Source organism: Mytilus californianus, unplaced genomic scaffold (assembly GCF_021869535.1).
Source record: "Mytilus californianus isolate M0D057914Y unplaced genomic scaffold, xbMytCali1.0.p SCAF_20, whole genome shotgun sequence".
Lineage (NCBI taxonomy): Eukaryota > Metazoa > Mollusca > Bivalvia > Mytilida > Mytilidae > Mytilus > Mytilus californianus.
The window spans coordinates 927,136-942,949 of NW_026262669.1; the positions used below are offsets into that span (position 1 = coordinate 927,136).

General features: G+C 33.0%; 2 protein-coding genes across 2 annotated transcripts in view; one reads left to right on the plus strand and one right to left on the minus strand.

Annotated features, from left to right (window-relative positions):
• LOC127731659 (tight junction protein ZO-1-like) overlaps positions 1 to 15,814 on the plus strand; it is a 611,031-nt gene that overhangs the window by 590,720 nt on the left and 4,497 nt on the right. The window lies entirely within an intron of this gene.
• LOC127731794 (26S proteasome non-ATPase regulatory subunit 10-like) overlaps positions 1 to 15,814 on the minus strand; it is a 114,884-nt gene that overhangs the window by 6,360 nt on the left and 92,710 nt on the right. The gene's annotated exons all lie outside the window — the stretch shown is intronic.

Below are 15,814 nucleotides of genomic sequence, written 5' to 3' on the forward strand. Positions count from 1 at the left end.
TTTGGGACGAAGCGTCCGCCAGAAGTTAAATCAGTTCAGTGGTTGTAGAAACTGATACAAAATGCTAGGCTTATTACATGTATTACTTTGTACAAAATGTTTGAAGACCAATTTATGTAAGAAGTAGAAAAGTATTGAATTGTGTTTGGTGCGTCCAAAGTCCTTTTCTGGATTATTCATCATAAAAAACACGCTTAAACCAAAAACTCAAAAAGCTATGGGTATATAATATTAAAATACACCATGAGCACCATTTCTATAATGGACCTAAAAGAATAGCTATAGCTCTGTAAGGTAATCATATCATGGTGAAATTTGAATTGTATTTTCTTTATAAAATCTTAATTCAACAATGCAGAATTGAAGAAAGATTTGTTATAAATCATATTTATTCCGTAACCCCAGCCATTTATCCGATTATACCCTCAGTAATTATAGTCCAACAGCTTCGATATCAACCCAAAACAAGACAATATAAGTTACACTTTAGAAGTTTGGTATATCCATACCGCTTCTCTAGATGAACCTGCATGAGGAACGCTCAAAGTGAGAAATGTAGACGCAAGGGATGTACAAATACTTGAACAAGAATAATGTCATAGGAACTACACAAACATGTTGTACCAATATTACGTACGTGTTAATGCCAAAATGACAAAGACTGCAATATGAGGATACGAAGTTATGGGAAGATTGGTAATGACACAACTATCCAACATACACCAAAATGACGTAGATTTTAGCCGATATAGGTCACTGTACCGCCTTCAACAATAAAACAAAGCCAATACCTCCTGGCTATGACATGAACAGACTAGGCTAAATGAAAAACAATTCAAACAAGTGGTGAAGTTGAAATCGTCTTTCCGTACATTTTACGGACGCTTTTACGAGTTGGTTGACCGTTATTAAATATCCGTTTCACATATTACAACGGATATGTTCCTATTGTCGTAACTACAATCCAGTCCCCTTTCTTCCCGAATGTGACCAATCGAATTACACTTATCACCGAGTTTGTACTAACATGATCAACACGACGAGTGCCACATGTGAAGCAGGATCTGCTTACCCTTCCAAACCACCTGAGATCACCCCCAGTGTTTTTGGTGGGGTTCGTGTTGTTCAGTCTTTGATTTTCTACTGTGGTTTGTCTGTTTGTTTTTTTTTTTTTTTCTTTTTTAGCCATGGAGTTGTCAATTTATTTTCGACTTGCGATTTGGAATGTCTCGATAGTATCATTCGCCCCTCTTTTAAAAAACAAGTCAGAAGAAAATATAAAAACCAGGGGAAAAGGGCTTGACATATTTGGCTCAAATAATAGATACTATTTATAAAAAAAAGTATTGTATGATTCCAGTATTATTTACCTCAAAGATAGATTAAAAAATCAACACATTTACCATAAAATATTTTAACACTCGTTTGCCGATGTATGTGCGACAACATGATGGATATTTGATTTTTAAAAGTATACATAACGATATTTCGCTGATTATACCTTACACCGATGAAGTTAAAACTGGGCACCTTTTTTCATATTCAAAACATATAGTAGACAAGGGAAAAGCTGATATCAAGAATCACAATTTACGTATTTTGCCCGTTACCCTCTATAATATTACTAGTATCTAGTACTAGTATCCGCAAAATTTAAGTAACATCTAGAATCAACATGTGCATGCATTATACTTATCCATCACCAAATATCTAAACAACTTTCAAACCTATGATTGCATTGGATAAAAACCGCAATTTTTTTACTTGTGTATGCAAAATATATATATATTGTATCTTTTTTTTTCAAGATATAGTTGACTTTTCCGCCATTTTAATGTATCTGCTCTACTAAAAGTGATACACAATGTGTGTCAGTGCCAATTATGAGCTATCTTTGGCACTTATGCATTAATTTTGAATAAACAAGCTATATTGATGATATTAATGTGAATGCTTAAAAAAAAAAAAAAACAAACACACACACCCAGAGAATGGTGTCTAATGCATACCTAAATAAAAAGGAAACATAAAGAGGAAAAATGATTGAAAATATCAAAAAAAAAAACTTTCATCTAGAAAATTGACAAAGAGAGTCATTCTAAACCAAAACCTCACGACCAAGCAGAGGATTTTAGTTTTGTTATTTTGAACTGTCGTCCGTTTCTATGCAGCACTGTTAGCTGCATATAGAGTATGTTGCTTCAAGGTGATATGATATTCCAGAGACCTTGCTTTTCCCTGACAGAGGGTTGCTGCTTATAATGGATCTAGTGAACTAAAGATTCTTACTGGTGTAGTTAAAGACATCCATTTGAAACTTTTAACGGCGCCATCATGCGTTGATTGGCCATACTGGAAAACATATGTGTCACTGATGACCACGGATATTCAAATTGTCAGATCCATGATACGGGCCTCTTTTCATCGATTGAGACTTATCACCGAACTTTTACTTATTCATGAGCAACAAGGTGGTTGCCAAATGAGGAGCAGGATATGCCTATTCTCCCGAAGAACCTAGGCTTCTGATTGGTTCGTCGCGTTTAGTATTAAGTGTTGTATGTAGTGTTTTATACACCGATGTTTGCCTTTAACTTGTTCTTTTGTCATGTTTTTGTTGGTCTCTTATCGATTGATAAGTGTTGATTCCATAACTTTTTTTTCATCACAAAAGCACACATTTGGTTAAATTCAAAGCTGTGGATTAAAAACTGCATGTGGGGTCAATAACATAAACATTTTTCCCGATTTCTGTAAATTTTGTAGAAAAATAAAAAGACTCCTCAAATAATTTGATAACAGCGGGTGCAAAACTTCATTATGGGTGCTATATCTACGAAGTTATAATATGTGCAAAAATCGCATATACGACCACCAGCAAGCATCTACATACGTATCTATCCACATTTTCATTTTATAGGCCATTGTTTAATTGTGTTCTGCGATATATTTAGTTCTGGTCATACACTTCAATTGTGCATATTTTAGATCACAGCAGAAACTATCTCGTTTCTCCTTTTTATATAGATTAGACCGTTAGTTTTCCTGTTCGAATTGTTTTACACTAGTCATGTTGGGCCCTTTGTTGGGGCCCTTTATAGCTTGCTGTTCGTTGTGAGCCAAGGCTCCGTGCTGAAGGCCGTATTTTGACCTATAATTGTTTACATTTTATACATTGTGACTTGGATGGAGCCACTAGTAACGTGTTTTACTACTGAAACGGTCATTTTAAACTAAACAACTCTAAAATGCCTGCATTTACCGCAAGGAAAAATGTCAAGATATTTTTCAGTTGTTCAGTACATGTTCAGTACACTAACTATCGCGATCGATTAAGTACCAGTCAGTACTGATTCAGGTAATTTAGAAAAAACGCGTAGCGTTAAATCTAGTACTGTTAAGTACATTTTAGTACACGTCAGTTCATTGATAGAATCATTGTACAGTACTTTTCAGTGTATCAAAATAATATGAGGATAGCTTCCCTTTGATTAGCAGAGGAATCGTAATAAAAAAAGCGAAAAAAAAACAAACAATAATAAACAAATAAATATAAGGAGACATAATCGAAAACGGGACTGTAGATACACGTTTTTGTTAACATGCGTTTCATTTTCATAAATTGGTAAAAATAACATGAATAATAACTGTTAAAATATTTGTATGGAACCATATGAAATTCTGATAATTATTCTTTAATGGGTACGCAATTATAAGATATTGATGACTGTTAACTGAGAGTTCAGCCGTAAAGATTGGAATAATGAAAACTCCCGATAGCTTTCGAAAATATCCACGCTATGATTTCGCGCCATTTGTCTTTTGACAGGTACTTGCTGTGTCCGACTGAAGTAACGTAAGTATATATTTTGAAAACATTTTGACAGTTTCGATTGATAAACATATACATTACTTACTTTACAAGAAGAGTGTTTGTTTGATTTGTGAACTTTGAATGAATATGTACTGTTTGTTTCCGACGACTTTCACAAGAAGGGGGTTTATTTGGTTATACAGTTGTACAACTGTTCATTGAAATTCCTGTTCTTCGACATTTAAAACAAAATTATCTTAAACGAGAAGCCGATCAATTTCAAGCATTCATGGTATAAAATTTAGCCTTAGCATCAGAATAAACACGGACAGCAGTGGCGGATCCCCAACCCATGATAAAGGGGGGTTCCAACCTTATGTCCCAATTCAAAAGCATTGATCGTCTCAAAAAGGGGGTTTTAACCCCCCCCCCCTTTTTTTGAATCTCCCACTGGGCAGTTCAGCTGTGTAACATTATCAGTGACAAGCATAACAAGGGAGCTGCCTGTTGAAAACTTAACATTGTTTTATATGGAAAAAGAAAAGCATTTGCTATATATGGTTATCAACATTTTATTTATACAACCAGAAGTCAAAGTTTTATCTTTATACACCAATCTTAAGTTTTTTTAAGAAGGAGTTACCAAACAGCTGCCCCACGCAATCGGTTCCTACTGTGACATATTATCATAAGCATTGTGACATATGAAATTTACTGGAAAGTGCACACACTCGAAAGTTGTCCATTTTGATGTAAAAAAAAACCACTTTGTTATGTTAAAGTTGACCATGTGTCCCTTTCGGTTTGAACATTTCCCATTAAAAGATATGTTGTTCCTATACAATGTAACTGAATGCAAAGATGTCTTCTGGTAGGAAAAAAATTATCATTGGTAAGACATTGTTTTGTCATATCCCATGATATTTCTTAACAATTTCTGTTTCTGTCAGGTACATGTCTAAAACTGCAAAAACGGGTGTATTACATTTGCATAGATTCGGGGATTAACATATGTTACATTTGCACACAAAAAAAAATATCTCATTTGTTCGCTTTAACCTATTGATCTACCTGTATATTTAGCATGCTATTAAAAACTCCATTCTTAATTATCTAGGATTGTCACGTTTTACTATCAAAGGTTTGGTGGTTCTCTCATGACACTCCAACTTCCTACACCAATATACATAGACCTCCAGGAAACAGCCCAATAGTCAAAATAGTGCTGAAAGTGGCGTTAAACACCAATCAATCAAAATATATATAATGCTTTTCAAGAATTTGTTTACCTACACTGACTTATTTTGCTTGTTAATCTAAATCTATAGGAAATTATGTGTTTTCAATACTCGTTGATTTTTAAATTTGTATGGGGAAAACAACAAACAATGATACACAGAAGAAGAAAAGGCTGTATAGTGTATTGACGAATTTAGGGTCACACCTAATTCTTTATAGTTTTTGAAATTTATGAATTTCCAGTGAAGTTAAACTTTACATCAATCTGTTGACTAGCTATCAAATGATCAGTCTGGAAGAAAGTCTCATTGGAGATCATACCACATCTCTTTAGCTTTTAAATAGTGACCCCCAAGGATGACTGGGGAATAGAAATATGGTCACCATTGGTCTTCCTCCGACCCTCGCTAAAGTGGGGCGTCCGTTTGGCTGTGCGGGATGTACGTCACGTCCGGTCAGAATGAGGACGTTAAATCCGATGCCTCTTGTAAAGATAGTGCCACGCTCTTTGTACGTTAAGAACCCTTGTAACAACTCTTTGAGGGGTCCGTAGGTGGCCTGTTGCAAGGCTAAATTTCTGTCCTTATCCAATATACCCTCATTTTCCCGTGGCAGTCAAAATTTCCCCGACCTTCATCCCGGACGGTCTCTATTACAGGACTTACCTATTGTATTTATTGTTAACTTGTTCTAGTCCTGAACATGCATGAAATATTTGCCACTGGATGTTAAGCAACCAACAATCAATCAATCAATTTTAAATAGTGCACCTGAGATAAATTATGATTAGTTATAAAATAATCTCAAAGGCCTTTAGTTTTCTCATTTGAAATGTTAACACTGTTTTAAATTTTTCATGTTGGACATTTTATAGCTGACTATATAATACATTATGGGGGTTTTCATTGTTGAAGGTCGTACAGTGACTTATAATTGCTTATAAAATATCTTTGCCATTTGAACTCTGGTGTATGGTTGTCTCAATGGCAATCATGCCACATCTCCCGATTTTCAAATAAATTAGCACATAACTCATGGCATTAGTTTTCTCTTATGAAAATTTCAGTATTTTTGTCATGCTGTGCCTTTTATTCTCACCACACAATACGGTATGGGTTCTGGTCATTGTTGATTATTATACAGTGTCTTATAGTTGTTTAACAACCTCGTCCTTTAGTCTCAGGTGGATAGTTTCTCATTTACAATCATACAACATCTCCTTATCTACTATATCCATGTTTATTGAGTTGGAGAATGCAGGACAGAAAGCCCTAGACAAAAGGGTACAGGAAAAGTGATCATTAAGTTTTGAGATAAATTTGTCTTTGATTTACCATATTTATATGTTTTAAGTATATTTCGTAATTTCTTGAACAATTATATGTAAAACAACTTTGATATCTACTTATTTGTCCTAAAATTCATAATTACATTGTATCTTGAAGATAAGCTAATTAATACAATGTCGGTTTCAATATTAATTTTAAAATTAATTTGTTCCTCAAAAATATTTTTTATATATAATAGAATAGAATAGAATAGAATAGAATGTTTTTATTTCCCAAATTACATGATGTATTATATATTTACTGAAAATGAATTCATAACCATACAAAACTGAAATTAGAATAGGTCATAATCAGGATGTTCACATTGTATTTGTAATTATCAGAAATCAGAATATACATGTACGTTCTATACATGCTACAGGTAATAAACAGATGTCAACAAAACAGTAAATTGTCTTGAGGGGTGAATTTCAAAGGGTCATATATGTAAGTATCGCACACGACTACGATTTCCACAAATGTTAAATTGCACCACTTATCATGTACCTGCTCATGTAATTTTACTGGATATTAAAACCAATTTGAAAAAGAAGTATGAAACAACATGCTATATATATTGTATTCTGTTAATTAAGAAATGCATTTTTAAAGGTTGTATTGAGTATTTATTTATCAACTTAAAACATTAATCATTACAAAATGTAATGATGAAAGAAATTAAAACACAAATGTCATATGAAACCCAGGGTTTACTGATAAATTTTAGACGGAAATTATAGCTATTTTAGTTGGCCGACTTGAGGTAAAGTTTTCCCCTAACATGTATTTGTACTAGGACAAAGATCATAAAATTTAACCAGAAACAATTTTATTTTTCATGACCAACAGTGAATTTATTGCTGGCCTTTTCTTTAATCTTCTGTTCTTTAAGTAGTTTATTTACTGTACCAACAGACAAAAGGCCAATTTTTAGATAGTATTTGATACAGGATCTTATATATGCCTGTTGAGAATAAACTTGCATGCAAGTTTTTCACTGAAAAGTGAAAAGTCTTTGTATCAGACCATACTGTTTACAAAAAAAAGTTGAATGCAAGAGTCCTTTTGTATTCAGACTTCTTGTATCATGTCACCTAAGTATAGAAATGAGCAAAAAGAAACAAATTTGTATTTCCTATAGCTTCAGTATGCATTTTTAAATGTGAATATGTGCTATGGCCTAAAATAGACCCTAAATTATTTTCAGTCTTACTTGGCCTAAGACCATTTAGTACTCATATGGTATGCTATTTGTAATTTGTCTTTCCATGTAAAGTACATTAAATACATATGGAAGGATTACTTATAACAAAAAAACTTCACAAATTTAAAATTGCTTGAAAATATTACATCTTCATGTAAGGCCCCCCTTCATTCAAAAACCTCTATTTTCATTCGCAGGCTCATATGAATTTGACTTTTGAATAATTGTAATAAATCTGATCCATCAAATGAGTGTTCTTTTGCTTTTAATACATGATATATTAAATATTAGGGCATTTAAAAAGTTATTATTTTTTTGCAATTTTTTAATTTTTTAAGCCCCAAATGTTGATAGTTGAAATTTTTCAATTTTAATGTCAAAAGCTACACAGTTTGATTTTCATTGTCTACAAATATAGTCCCTAGTGTGGACACTGTGTTACTTGCAATTTTTTTTTATACCCCTTCCAAATTTATTTTTTTCATGTTTTATGTTTCAAATGGCAAATAGGGGGATGAAATTACACTGTAAAAATATTGGGTCATGAATTTTAAAGTAAAGTTGTGATTTGGTCCAGCTAAAAAAGGTTAACAATTAGGATGATTAGTATTTCGGAAGCTGTCAAAAGAATTCAAGACCCCCTTAACATAACATTGTCCATATTTCGAGTTAGAGCTGATGAAGATTTCTGTAATTTTGATATAATTTGTCCCAAAATTATTACACCACATTGTAAAAAAATTGTCTAAAAGAAATGCACTATGAAATAACTGGGTGCTCGGGCCATGCTTTAATGCTTTATTCTACCTAAATAAAAGTTGTTGTAATTGTGATTTTCTTTGAATATAATTTTAGAGTACTTACACAATACATATAAACTAAAGAAACAAGTCCATTCTTAATGTATATATATGATTCCCAGCTAGCAGCTGGCTAGAAAAATGAAGCAGCTACAAATGATAAATGTGCACTTATGATTTGTAGGAAATATAGATGTCAATAGCTTAGTAGTTGCAAGTTATGAAAGAGTGGATGAATTCATAATTTTGTGTATGTTATTCATTGTTTTTGGAAAAATGAATAGCTCAAACAGCATTGTACAGTAGTACTACCATGAAGTGGTGTTGGGATTAAACTGGACAAGAAGCAAATAGTGCATTGAATAAATAGCAAACTAATAATTTGTTAGAAAGATCATACAACTGGATAGCTGTTAATACTTTGGCTTGGATAATTATTCATTTGAAATAGCAATTTGGAATTATAAGAATTCAAAGTCTTAGTGCATATATTTGTAGTGCATCATACATGTATCTGAATTTGATTAGTGCCTTGGATAAATATTCGTTTGATATAGCAATTTGGAATGACAAGATTTTATAGATTCAGTGAATATTTATATTATAGTACATGGTCACCAAACTGGCATTTTATTCTGGTCAAGCATGTTAACAATACTTCAAAGTATCATTTTATTTATATGACCATTGATCACAGCTGCTTTTGCTATTAAACAAAACTAAGACAACAATAATCATTCAATTACATCATGTACATGTACATGTTATTATATTCATGATATTGTAGTCTTGTATAATATAAAATAAGGAGATGTGATATGATTGCAAGTGAGATAACTATCAACCAGAGACCAAATGAGATAGATGTTACATGTAGCAACTTAATGTCGTCAATGTACAGTCTTCAGGTGTAATACCACCATTGATTTTCCCCTATATGTCTTTGTTAAATTTGCACTTTTCAAAAAATTGTGCAGAATTTTATTTGTTTCAAATAAAGAAATACTTGGCATGAGTAAAGTTTTATCCTGTCCAGTACTATAGAAAAAAATTCACATAACATTTCATTGCATATAATAAAATAACTATCACTGGAAGTTAACCAATCAAATTTTCCCCCTTTTTTAACCTGTGTACAAGCTTTAGTAACCATGTAACCTCAAGTTTCAAAAGTATTCTATAGAAACCCCAAATAAAAAAATAATGGTGCTTTGAAACACCCAAGATATATGTGTATGACCCAGAAATGTTTTACTGCAATGAAATGTAGGATCAATTACCTACAACTGTCAAATTCAAGGGAATATTTTTTTTCGACCTATTTTCGTATGCAACCGGATGTGACGTACTATGATTTGGTGGTATTACACCTTCAAGGATGAGTAAAACTGATACTGCATATATATAGCAAACTATTAAAGGACAGACATAAAAAAAAAAAAAAAAAACAATTCAAAACTACCCCAACAGCCTAGTTTATGTACAATATATATGAAAAACAAATATGATGTTGCAACGAACAACAACCGCTGAAAAATTTTCCTACCAAATTTTAGTACATTGTGAAGTAAGGTTGATTGTAAGTTAGATTCTTATTCTAGTTTTAGAATTAGTATTTGCTACTCCTCAGTATACATGACAAAGCACATAGCATTCAGGAAAAGAGTTAAATGTCTTTCAGCAAACTCTTTCTTTTTGCGGTAGCATGCTTAAAAAAACCTAGTTAAACTTAGATCGGTCTACTACAAATTAAAGCAGGTTTCTTACATACATGTATAGAAATGGTGTCCTTAATATGCATAGTGTTTTCCATTGATGTAAATCCACCTTCATTCATTGGAACAGAAAAAAAACGTGAATACCTGTGTTAATAGAGGTCACCAGCTGGGGTCGAAGTCACATTTTTAAAAAAAGTTCAGTAAAGGCTATGATTCAATACCAGTAATTCATAGATGGTAATAGTATGTCCCAATATTTGACCGGATTGAAGAAGTCCAAAACTTTCTTGTAGTTTGGATGGAAGCTCCTTGAACATGTTAATTTCTGTATTCTTTAAATTTGTAGACCATTTTTCATCATCTTTGAAAAAAGTGTTAATTCAGTTGAATGCTTTTGAAAATCATTTTACTATTAAATTTTATTATACCCCTGCTTTAAAAAAGTGGGGATATACTGTTTTACCTCTGTCTGTCTGTCCGTCCGTCCCATGAATATTTTTCGTCGCATCTTTCTCAGGAACTACATGTACATGATGTACACTACAAGGATTTCTGAAATTTGGTTTTAGGGTTTATATAAGTCAGCTTTACCGTGTGATGCGTTTATTTAGATTCATCACTCAACAACTTCCTGTTTACTGTCAAGTATTTTGGCGGGGTATCATCAGTGAGCAGTAGCTCACAGTTTCACTTGTTATGCCCCTGCGGTAGTGGAGGGGGCATTAAGTTTTACCCTTGTCCGTCTGTACGTACGTCCCAAAATTGGTTTCCGTTCTATAACTTTAGTTTGCCTAAACCAAATGTAATGAAACTTATACACAATGCTTATTACCACATAACACAGATCAAGTGTGAATTTTGGTAGCGTAACTTTTAATGTTGTAGAGTTATGCCCCTTTACAAATGGAAAAATTGCTGAATTTTTCATTTCCTTTCTTTAACTTTAGTTTGCCTCAATCAAATGTTACGAAACTTATACACAATGCTTATTACGACAAAACACTGATCAAGTTTGAATTTTGTTGGCGTCACTTTTACTGTCATGACTGTTCTAGAGTTATGCTCCTTTACAAATGAAAAAATTGCTGAATTTTTCGTTTCCGTTCACTCACTTTAGCTTGCCTCAACCAAATGTTATGAATCTTGTGCACAAAGCTTATGACCACAAAACTCAGATCAAGTACAAATTTGGGTAGCGTCGCTTTTACAGTTCTTGAGTTATATCCCTTTATAATGTTATATGCAAGCGGGGGCATCATCTGTGTCCCATGGACACATTCCCCATTAATTTAATTAGTTGTACAAGTATATGATTTCTTTATTCTGTACATCATTCATTTCTGTAATCAGTGTTGTAATTTTTATTTACAGCCGTTATTCTTTATACTTTGGCACCCCATTATTCTCTATTCTTTATATTTTTTTGCCATTATTCTAGATTGATTAAAACCCATCCAGACCTACATTACTGCGGATTCTTATATTTTAGCAAATTCACTTCAGGAAAATTTGTATTCTTGTGGATATTTAATTTAGTGGGTTTGCCAAAGTCTAAATACAATTCTTTAGAAAATGTGTACTTCGTTGAACTTTTAATTTTGTGCTTTATCTATTACCACGAAATCTAATATTTGGTATCCCAAACACTAATGAATCCAAAGTAGCAGACATCTACCCATCAACCAAGAATTAACAAATGTCTTAAGGTCAACATATACTTGTAAAAAGTTTTTTTGAAATTTTAACTAGAGATCAAAAAAGAATAAGATGTGGTATAGTAGTTGCCAATGAGACAAAGACCCACCAGAGACTAGGTGACCTAGAAGTTAAACAAGAGGTCACCGTACGGCCTACAGCAATGAGTAAAACCAAAAATGTATATATAAATCCTTGGCAAAACCCAAACAGCATATCTTCTCCAAAGAAAATTTGGTCACAAAGATTGAACCTCCCAGACTGTAATTTTGTAAAATAACCTATTTCATCTCGATTATGCATGCACTGTGTCTCTTATTTTAGTCTCATAGACATTCACATGATACATAGACCTTTCAATTTGCATTTGTAGTGAATAAAATTTCCGGTTTCAACTGACTTTACCGGTCCATGTAACCACGTTCCTCCATGCTCTTTACCGACGACGAACACCTAAAAATACAATTGCATGTACCACCAAACGTTTTTGGTGTTATTTTAGCATGAATGCATATATTTCAAATATGCTGTTAAGATCTGTTTTCTTGTCAACCATGTCAACAGAAACCACTTATAACTACAACAAACACATTTTCGGGAGACGGATTTAAAAAAGTTTTTCCAAACTTGTTTCCGAATCCCATATTTGAATTTCATGTACCATTGTACTACTTACTCATGTTATAATTTTTCATTAATAAAAACTGTTTAAACTAAACAAATTTAATTTGCCTCAAACTTTATATTTACTACAGTTATGTCGTCGACTGGTTATGTCCTTCGGCCATCGGATGTCAAAAGCAAAACTAAGGAAATCAGGATTTAAGTTATTTTTTGTAAATAATTTGTGAAAGGGAACCCCCACGGGCTACGATTACCGGCAAAGAGTAACAAAAAGAAATAATGATTGTTACTTCCGAGACTAGTTGCCGAATGTTTTTAAGGACAGGGACCTGATTTCACACGGAAATTGCAGGAAACAATAATATTGTTTAAATACATATATTTGATTTTGACACCATTCATGAAATATCACATTTTTTTCTGGTTCAATAATCACAATTTACAAAATTACCGTTACAGATCCGGACACGTGCCAAACTACCCCTTTTAAATTTGATTTTACAACTTTACAAGAGAAGAAAGGCAAAGGATACTAAAGGGAGAGTCAAACTCATTCGGAAGACAAACAACAGCACACAAAATTAACCTAGAAAACCAAAGACTGAGCAACACGAATTCAAACCCCACCAAAAACTTGGAGTGATCTCAGGTGCTCCGGAAGGGCAAGCAAATCCTGCTCCACATGTGACACCCGTCGTGCTGCTCATGCAAGTCCAAACCCGGTGATATGTCTAATCCTGTAGGTCATATATATGTGAAACAGATATTCCATAACGGTCAACTAACTCGTGATGGCGTCCGTAACATTTTTAAGATACGCAATTATTTCTTGATTATATTGAATTTTGAATATTTACTCAATAGCTACATTCAATTCACAAGTGTACGATGCATATAAAGTATTTTTGGTTAATAGTGCATTTTTGATGCACCTTAATATCACCCTTCCAGTCTTAGTAGGTCGTAGAAGTTCAAGTAGCCTGGCATCCTGGTCAACCTCCTTTTTGCGTCGGTACGAATCAAATCGATGTAACCGAATTTATGTTACAATTTAAAAGATTCCAAACAAGGTAATCTGATCCGTTCGATGTGTACATGTAACAGATCGGTATAATATAGTTCGGCATTTCTATGAGTTTCACGTCAGTATGACAGCAACCGAAGACAGAAAACAACCAAAAGACATCTTGAGAGCAGCGTGGAGTATTCAACAAAAGACCGGAGTATTACACATGATCATGATGATAGAATATAGCAAGCTCTAAATAGTCCAAAGTTTATAAACAAAATGAAAACAACATGTTAATTATTTCATGTGTAATAATGTCATTATCAAATTGTGAATAAGTCAAACAAAAACAATAAAAAATCTGCATGAGACGATGGTCAATTCTTTCTTTGTAACAGGTTTACGTCTATCAAAATCACTCACAAGAGTTTTTGTGTCGGACATATATTTGTATCCATTCAAGCACGGTATTTTAAAAATAAGGAGATGTGGTATGATAGTCAATGAGACACCTATCCACCTCAGTTCATAGGAAGTGGATGTAAACCACAATGATCGAATTCGTTCATGTGAATTTTCAAATGAATATTGTGGATGGTTAAAAGTTAATTATATCGATTGAAGAAAAATAGTAGACAAAAAGATATATGTTAACAAAGAGTACAAAACATTTACCATTACAAACCGAACCACAGATTGTGAAAAAAGTGATGCGTCATAAAATCGACATAACAACTTCATCAAGTTATATCTCTTTGATCCTATATAAGCAAGCTAAAGATTTCTGATTTTTTTTTATCGTACCAGGCTATCAATAAATGATTTATTTTTTGTCCCGATTTTTTTTTTATAAGCTTAAAATTAAAATGAATCTGACTAGTTCTTTTTCTTTCTCCTGGATCAATTTTTTTTTCAGAAAAAAAAAATAACCCCCTTTAATGGTCGGTCCCTATGAACAAATTACATTAGAAGCTATATGAACAAATGGGACCTTTTTCATATTTGAATGATTAAATTTGTTAAAGATATTATAAATACATGTACATGTGTACCTTAAGATTAATAAAGTTGATTAACGACAACTAGAAACCTATAGTACAAATGTATATTAACCAGTAAAATGCAATATACTGTATAATAAAAAAAATATAATTCAAGTGTTTCTTACCGATTAAAAATGCCGTTAAAAACACTTTAATTTTAGGGGTACGTCTAAACACTGCTCAGGACTTCCTGAGTGCACTCAGGACTTAAACGTGCACCCAGGACTCTTTATAGTTATCGTATTTGCACACATGACGGATATATGTATTCGTTGCAATCAGTTTATTTTAGTGGTAAATTTTCGTAGATTTTGAAAACAAACTTTGAGAGATATTTATTAATTTTATAAGATAATGGCACGTGTCATTGATTACATAACTACTCAGCCTTGATTATCAAATCAACAAAATTGATTGAATTATCCTAATTGCTTATGAATAATATGTTATTAGAACAGTGTTTTGAATAAAATTGAATTAAACATTTTACTTGTTTCGGAATTGTTTCATGTTACATGTATTAAAATTACTTTATGCGTAGTGCATTTTTACGATTATGAAAAAAACAATACAAACTTCCTTTCAATGCATTTTACTACAGTTTCTCTTATGACCGTGACCTGTTATATATTTCTTCCATGAAGACATATTTCTCCGAGCAGTGTGATACAAAAAACTCAATTTTGATTATTAAAAATATACCTAAATATGATAAATGACAGAAACTGAAAGGAAAACGGAGATAAATTAATATTTCATTTTTATTTAAATTAATTCAAGGCTTGCAATACTGGACAAGTACAATTTTAATAAGAAATAAAATCTTACTATATGATTGATTGATTGTTGGTTGCTTAACGTCCAATGGCAAATATTTCATGCATATTCAGAACGAGAACAAATTAACAATAAATACAATAGGTAGGTTCTGTAATAGGGGCGTCCGGGATTAAGGTCGGAGAAATTTAGATTGCCACGGGAAATGAGGGTATATTGGATAGGGACAGAAATTTAGCCTTGCAACAGGTCACCTACGGACCCCTCAAAGAATTGTTGCAAGGGTTCTTAACGTGCAAAGAGCGTGGCACTCTCTTTACACGAGGCATCGGATTTAACATCTTCATTCTGACCGGACGTGGCTGCAAACTTGTACATCCCGCACAGCCAAACGAACGCCCCACTTTAGCAAGGGTTTTACTGCCGGTCGGAGGAAGACCAATGGTGACCATACTTCTATTCCCCAGTAACCCTTGAGGGCTCTTACTATATGAGATTTGATCATATGAAAATCGTATTTTGATAAGTACAGCAAGTTCAAGAAATGTATTACTGGACAAATT